The 8,399-nt window shown below is 42.2% G+C and overlaps 1 protein-coding gene across 1 annotated transcript in view; it reads left to right on the forward strand.

Moving 5' to 3' along the window:
* Nucleotides 1–8,399, forward strand: part of PRKG2 (protein kinase, cGMP-dependent, type II) — a 124,482-nt gene that overhangs the window by 22,395 nt on the left and 93,688 nt on the right. The gene's annotated exons all lie outside the window — the stretch shown is intronic.

The raw sequence follows: 8,399 nt of genomic DNA on the forward strand, positions 1-8,399 counted from the left end.
AAATATGTTTTTATTGATTTCAGAGAGGAAGGGAGAGGGAGAGATAGAAACATCAATGATAAGAGAAAATCATTGATCAGCTGCCTCCTGCATGTCCCACACTGGGAATAGAGCCTGCAACCCAGGCATATATCCTGATCAGGAATCAAACTGTGATCTGCTGGTTCATAGGTTGATACTCAACCACTGAGCCACACCAGTCAGGCACCGCTTATTTATTTTCCCTTTAGTTTCTTTTGGTTTTGGTGTCAGATTTAAAAAAAATTATCACCAATACCTATGTCAAGTAGCTCATTGCCTATGAATTCTCCTAGTAGTTTTATGATTTCAGGTCGTATGTTCGAGTCTTTAATCCATTTTGAGTTAATTTTTGTCCACAGTGTAGGATAGTGGTCCAGTTACATTCTTTTGCATGTTGCTGTCCAGTTTTTCTAATTCTATTTATTGAAGAGACTGTCCTTTCCCCAATATATATTCTTGGCTCCTTTGTCGTAAATTAATTGACCATATATGTGTGGGTTTATTTTTGAGCTCTGTATACTGTTCCATTGATTTGTGTGTCTGATTTTATGCTAATATCATACTGTTTTAATTACTATGGCTTTGTAATATAGTTTGATTAGCATATTATCATATTCAGTATACTAGCATATTCAGTACATATTCAATAGAGCAGCATTGCATACTGAGCTGGTTAGAAGTAAGATAAAGACAGAGAGGAAGGAAATAAGGGTCTAGGAACTAAAAGTTACTTCAAAGTAAAAAAAACACACACACAAAACAAAACATGAAAAGAAAGTAATTGAGCAAATAAGCTTAAAAGGTGGGAGGTGGGGGTCACAGAATGTATAGTTTAATCATAGACTGGGTTCTCTAGAGAACAGCTTGAGATAAAGCTCACTTACTGAATCTTTTTTTAAAGACAGTGATAAATATATTTTTATTTACTTTGTTGAGTCAGAGGCTCATAAAAATTACGATAAAGTATATATCAGGCAAACAGAAAGTTGCTTTAGAAGTCCAATTACCTTAGAGTTTATTTAAATTAAGAGGAAAAGATCATAATGTTTTCATGCAATACATGGTTTTTTAAATAACAATGTGACAACAGAAAAAATTAAGGAATGCTGCACTTGTGATCTATACAAAACACCAACATTTTTGGGTTGTACATAATTTAAAGAAATGTCTCAAACATTTTTTGAAATACTGTTGTAGCCAATACATAGAGGCATGTTTTAGATGGGCACATTAGAAAAGAAAGGGGAAAAAAAGTCACACTGGATTACTCAGTTTCTTCAAAATCACTCAGCAAGAACAAGGACATTCAACTTTTATACAGTACCTTGACTTAAATCCAAGAGCAAAAGTTAAGGATTTCCTCCTCTATTTTTGATAAACAACTGCATGGTAAACTTAGATGACTTTCCCCTGGATTTTCCCTGGCAAGGCCTTTTATATTGTTTTATTTAAAAGAGGGCAGGTTCATCCAGCCAGCGTGGCTCAATGGTTGAGCATCGACCTATGAACCAGGAGGTCACGGTACAATTCCTGGTCAGGGCACATGCCCAGGTTGTGGACTCAGTCCCTAGTGTGGGGTGTGCAGCAGGCAGCCAATCGATGATTCTCTCTGATCATTGATGCTTCTATCTCTCCTTCTTCCTTCCTATCTGAAATCAATAAAAATATATTAAAAAAAATAAAGATGGCAGGTTTTGCACTTTTATACTGATGTCACCAATGTTTGTATTCTTGAGATCTCAGGAAGATTCATATTCTTTACAGCTGATAGAGAACAGGCACAGTGGTTCTCAACCTTCCTAATGCCATGACCCTTTAATACAGTTCCTCATGTTGTGGTGACCCCCAACCATAAAATTATTTTTGTTGCTACTTCATAACTGTAATTTTGCTACTGTTATGAATCGCAATGTAAATATCTGATATGCAGGATGTATTTTCATTGTTCGCGACCCACAGGTTGAGAACCGCTGGTAGAGCTACTGCTAAGCCAGCCTCAGATTTCTCCAGTTAATTTCGTGCATCAATTTGTGTAACAATTTCATTCATGTTGGTCTCTCATACCATTCCCCCCATCACCATTTCTGCAAGAATATTGTGAACCTTGTCTACACGAAAAATTAAATCCAGTTCACAGATTTTCAAAACACTTGTCTAATGTTTCCACATATACTTGAATTAGATCTAAAATGCTAACTTCACTCTGAAGACTCCACACAGAAGACAAAATATAATGTCGCATAATGTCTATAAATCAGTTTGTTGTCAGATCCTCCGATTAATAATCTTTCTTAATTAGGGGATGTTATCCTAAGGAAGCAGGAGTGAGGGGCGAAAGGGAAATGAGGGAGAGAAGGAGAAAAAGCATATTCAAGGTGGTGTATTACCCATGTGTCCACAGCTTCTCTAGAAAACAAAGATGGTTGCTGAGTCATGCTAAAGCAGCTGAAGAACAGAACTGCTGCAAATTTGAATAGCTCTTAGGTGAGCAGGAAAGCTGAGCAATTATCTGCTGATTCCTGGCTCCTGTTTCTCAATGGTCAGTCGGCTCCACAGAGCATTAATTCCACTGTATTTCTGGGGTATTTGGGGCGCCTCCAAACAGCAGCTGGGGAAGCCAGAGCTTCTGTGGGTCCAGTCAAGTCAGATCTGGGAGCTTGAACTACTGAGGCTCCCTCTGTGGTGGGTGTTGTGCTGGTGTGATCTTTACTCCAGGGAAGGCTGAGGGTGGTGACAGCATTTGTCTGGGCTTTACAACCATGAGGCACTGCTGTGACCATTGTGTCTGAGAAGCATGCAGGGCTCAGCTGATCTGCATATACACTATCCAAATGAATGATTTTAGAAGAGATTGCAGTTGTGACTACGGGAGTTGATGGCTGAAGCTGAGTGGAGATGAAGGAAATTGGATATGAGGTTTAAGGAGTTCAGAAGTCAAAGTATTACATGGATGATCCACAGTGACTTTGAAATAGTACAGAATGGTGGGATGCCAAACACTGTGTCTAATGCATAGTTAGTGTACACCACTGGCTATGTTATTTAATGAGCACACATAACCAGAAATAAAAAATCACTGTTTAGAAAAGTTAATGCAGATAAAAATAGAAAATTAAATGTATTTATATATTGGTCCTTTATAGTAAAATTTACTATTACCTGATTAATTAGACAGATTCTTAAATTCTGAATTATGTCATTATTCCAAACAATTGTCTTTATTCCAGAAGGAAAATCAAAAACATATTTCATTTTTTTCCTATGGAATTTCAGAAACATAAATACAGTCCTTCTAGGAAATAAGGCATGGCTTTCTCTATCCCTAGTATTTGGGATAGAGAATCCCTATGGATTGCAGTAGATGCTGTGAGAGATAACAGCAAAGATAAATCAGTGAACCATGCCCTCCAGATGTTTACAGTCAAGCAAGGATGATAAGAAATCTGGATAGATAACAATAATACAAAGTGGAAAGTGATAAATACCATAAGAGGATTGAGATAAAATCTAGTTTTATGGGAGTTCTGAAGAAAAGGTGTACACCTAGAAGTAATGATAGAAGCTGGAGGGGAGAGAGGGAAGGAGGGAGGAAAGGAGGAAGGAAGGAAAGGAGGAAGGAAGGAAAGAAGGAAGGAAGGAAGGAAGGAAGGAAGGAAGGAAGGAAGGAAGGAAGGAAAGAAAGAAAAAGGAAGGAAGGAAGAAGGAAGGAAAGAAGAAAAGGAAAAGGAAAAGGAAAAGGAAGGAAGGAAGGAAAAAGGAAGGAAGGGAGAGAGGAAACCTGGGACAATTTAGAATGAGTAAGAATGGGGGTAGAGGAAGGAGGACACTTAAGGAGAGCATGGGCAAGAGACTGGTCAATTCAAAATGGGGACACACATAGGCTGTAGGTCAGTGGTTCTCAACCTTCTGGCCCTTTAAATACAGTTCCTCATGTTGTGACCCAGCCATAAAATTATTTTCGTTGCTACTTCATAACTGTAATGTTGCTACTGTTATGAATCGTAATGTAAATATCTGATATGCAGGGTGGTCTTAGGCAACCCCTGTGAAAAGGTCATTCAACCACCGAAGGGGTCGTGACCCACAGGTTGAGAACCGCTGCTCTAGGTACTACGTGGAGGGGCTATGAAAATCCCCCACATGTGCTGTGAGTCAATGCTCATGGGCTCATCCTCCTTCCCACCAGGGATTAGGGAGAGATTTGGCAAATGAGAGGCCATTGTCCCCTTAGAGACAGGAAAATGGAAAATGATGCTCCCAGAGCTGGGCCTGAACAGTTGTGTGATGTTAGTAATGAGCTCCCTTAAGAGGAAGTAGAGACACCGAGTATAGCGTCCTCTCTCAAGTTTCTAGTATTTCGGTAAATAGGATTTTTGTTTTGTCTTGTTTTGTTTTAAGGAAAATAGAGATAGTAGATTGAAGAGCAGAATTTTTTATTGTTTTTTAAAGAGCTGAGATATGTATATTCTGAAGATACAAGAATTAATACAAAGTCCCTGCTCTGAAGTGCAAAAAGGGGATAGAGAAGTTAATAAGCATTTGTGACCCGGAGTGGCACACTGCTGTGGGATCACAGAGAACCACTATCCCGCAGAATCAGCGAGACTTCATGAAAGAAATAAATGGTTTTGAGGTGAATAAAGGGATTGAGGTTAGATAGCAGAAAAAATGTGGTGGAATCAATTGGCCCAGTTTCATAGCCTTCCCGAGTGAGGCCGGCACTTGAAGGGCAGGAACACCAAAGGCAAATGCTGGTATTTATCCTGAGTTAGGGTTATGGAAAAATAATGTATATGAAAGAAGGGCACAGTGACCTAAGTTTCTAGCCCTATTGATAGAAATGGCTGCCCATAGGGTCAATGTGGTACGATAAGCAAGTCAGAAGACAAATGAAAGAAGAAATCAGGGAAGGAAGCAAAAACAAAGAGATAGTGAGAAACTGGAGTGAGAACCACCGGGTGGATGGTTTTGTCCCTTTCATAGCCTCAGAAACCTTTCGGTGACACATGGGGGATTGCTCATCTTATCCCTTGGGAAACTCTGATCTGGGGTTCAAGTGTGAGCACAAAGCCAGGTGTGAGGAGGTAGGTGGCTGAGCAGAAGTCTGTGTGTGAGGGCAGCCCTCTGTGAGAGAATTCATCCCAAGCAAACAGAATTCAGGCTGGATGAACTTGAACTAGAATTTAGTCATCCAGGGGCTTGGGAGTCTGAGTTCAGCATGGAAGCATACCTATAACCTAGTCCCAGCTCAATCCCTTGGATGCAGGTCCATGCAAGTGATATCTATAATACACTGAGGCTGCTGGGGACTTGTCTGTGCAGCATGAAGATGGGCATGCTACTCTCCCCTTTTCCACAAGCTATGTCTGAGCTTGGACATCATAAGAACCCTAGTGCGCTAGTGGCAGTGCTTGGCAGAGACCATGGCACCCGGTGGAGCTGAGGCACATCCCGGGGGCGTTTGTTCATGTACACAGGTCCATACTACCTGTGGGCCCAGAGAAAGCTTGTAAAGTGGGCCTGGAGGAGGGCTGGTTCCTCAGTCAATGGCAAGGCAAGGAAAGACCAGTGGATTTGGGGCTTCTCACTGTCTCTGTAGAGGCAGGTCAAAATTTCTGGCTCTAGAATTATGTAGATTGGCTTTGTCACTTATTAGCTCTGTGAACTTGATCAGGTTGTTTAACTCTTTAGCTTGCTTCCAGAGGTACATTTACCACTTCAGGTCCACAGGGTAGATGAAAAATTGAATGTATGTCTTTAACATGTGGCAGAGTCAGACCACACACACACACACACATACCATTCCAATTCTGCCTGAAGGTGCTTCCTCCTCACTCCTTGTTGAATCTTACTCATCTTAAATCTAAATGTCATATTTCAGAGAAGACATCCCTCAGCCTCCATTACAGACTCTGGATTGCCTACCCAACATCCATTCCCACCATCTCCTTTTGTTTGGGTATCAGCTCCTCAGATAACTCTTGAAGGGTTCAGGGGCAAATGCTGAAGAATTTAGGCAATTACGGTAATCCCCCCTCCATTCCCAGCATTTAGGCATGGGCATGGGGCTTGGTTTGGACTAATGACAAGTGAGAAGGCATCTACTGGGAGCTTATGGGATAGATTTCCTCACTCTTGAAAAGAGACACACTCTGCTACCATTGGGCATTGGCAGGATTGGCTATCATAAGGGGGGCTGTTCCAGCCAACCTGGGAATCTGGGAGATGGGAGGGGGGAAAACGGAAACAGCTCGGGCCCTCCCTGACATCACTGAGTTGCTGAGTTTGCCAGCTAAAGCCTCTCGACCTTGGTACTTCTAGCCATATGAAACTATAAATGTCCTTATCATTCAAGAAACTTTAAATCGGGTTAATTATTAATTGCAGCCTCCCATATCTAAATTATGACCATGTATTTTTAACTCTCATATTTTCCTTCATAGCATTTATCACATATATAGTTTCTTTTGTATTTATTTGTTTGATGTCTCTTTCCCCCACTGGACTGTAGATTCTAAACTGCAGAGACCACAGGTTGATTTTGTTCACCATTTCATTCCCACATTTAGCACCAGACCTGAGGCCTAGGAGCTGCTCAGGCACATCATTTTTCTTTTCCTCCTCCCCTTACACCTCCTCCCTGTTCTCTACAATTCAGTGTGGTGGTGCTGACCAAGCACAGGATTGGTGGAAAAGGACCTATGGTATGTTCCCTCTCAAACGCTAACTAGTTGGGTGGCCCTGGGCAGCAGACTGCACTACATCAATGGCTTTCAAGTTTTTACCTTAAGGAACAGTAAGAAAATACATATTACATGGTTGACCCAGTGCATGCATATTTAACTGAAATGAAAGATTTATAGATCATGCTCTTACTATGTGAAATGTACTCTGGTATTTTTATTTCATTCAAAAAACAGAAGCTTTGACTCAATACATCAAATTTTGGGACCCATTAATTAGCAACCCACAGTTCCTTCTAACTCCCCTCTCCAAAGAAACTGGACTAAATGAAGTGGATGGACTTTGAAAATCTCTGATTTTATCTTCTTTGCTGTTAAACTGAACATAAACATCTAGTTCACTGACTTTTAAAAAGTCCATTGTTATAGTGACTTAACAATGACTTAACTATTTTCCCGTTTCCTGTGGAATTCTTCCCCAACCCCATCCGTCCTGGTGGGGCTATTTTGAAGGCCTGTATAAAATGGCACATGTTAATGAAAAGTACCTTGTATTTTTTTTCTTATTTTTTTCCAGTTAGCACGAAAACAAACAGGACTACATTCCTCATCCTCTGAAATTTAATGGCCCCATTCGACATGTTTACGCGGGCCTCATTTCTATATGTTTTTGTATATACTAGTGCCAAATGGTGTTACATTAGCCCCACTGCCACCACGTGGCTTAAAACCCAAGAGAGCTGGGTTCTAACATTCTCCAGCACAGTGGAGAATAGACCCTCACTGTACTTCCCATTCCTCAACACTAAACTGCCCTTGTCCTCCTGGATTTGCCAGTGAAATTCCTCGGGGGGCAAGAGGAAAGGGAGAAAGCCACACGAAGGTCTCACAGCTCCAGAGCACAGCAAATAATGCGGTGGGGTATACATATATTTAGAAAACCGTAGTGTAAGCCTCAGAAAAAACAAAACAAAAACAAAACACCAAACAAACATGTAATCAAAAGGCGACGGGGAGAGCTTGAGTGATCAAGAAAACTCCCTGCCAAAAAAACCTTCAGATTCAGAAGGAAGGTATAATTTCATCACGTGAACTGGCGAACTGGATCAAGTTCTGGCTTCAGAGTCAGGGAAGAGCACGTCGCCAAGCTGCTCCGGGGTCGGGGTCACATTATCTTCCAGAAGGGCACTGGTGTGACAGGAGGGCACACCCGGGATGTGTGCGCCTGTTTGCGCTCTGGGAGGGAAGGCGAGGTGGGAGAGAGCCTGCAGGGAAAACAGATGGGAGGGGTGGGGGGAAAGGGAGGGGCGGAACCAGGTACACCACCCAGAACTTTCCTCTCCCCTCGTCCCACACACTTGAAATAGAAATAATAACAACATGGGGAAAAATGCTTACAACCACGATGTTATCTCTGTACTTAAGTTGCCCCACTCTGGAAGGTATAGGGTATAAAGTGCAGATTGCCGCTATCGGCGATCGCAGCCCGCTGGTCTCGGGAGTAAAGGTTCAAGCTGGTGTGGGTACGCGTGCGAGTGACCCCACTTCCAGGGAGGCGGGCTCCCGGCTCTTCCACGCCAAAGCCCGGGCTGACCCCTGCCCCCCTCCTTTTTCTCACTCCTCCCTCTTTCCCTCCCCTCCCTCCTGGAGCGCGACTCCTCTGCACCGGCCCCCGCGGAGGCTCCTGGCGGCTGC

Source organism: Myotis brandtii, unplaced genomic scaffold (genome assembly GCF_000412655.1).
Source record: "Myotis brandtii unplaced genomic scaffold, ASM41265v1 scaffold111, whole genome shotgun sequence".
NCBI lineage: Eukaryota > Metazoa > Chordata > Mammalia > Chiroptera > Vespertilionidae > Myotis > Myotis brandtii.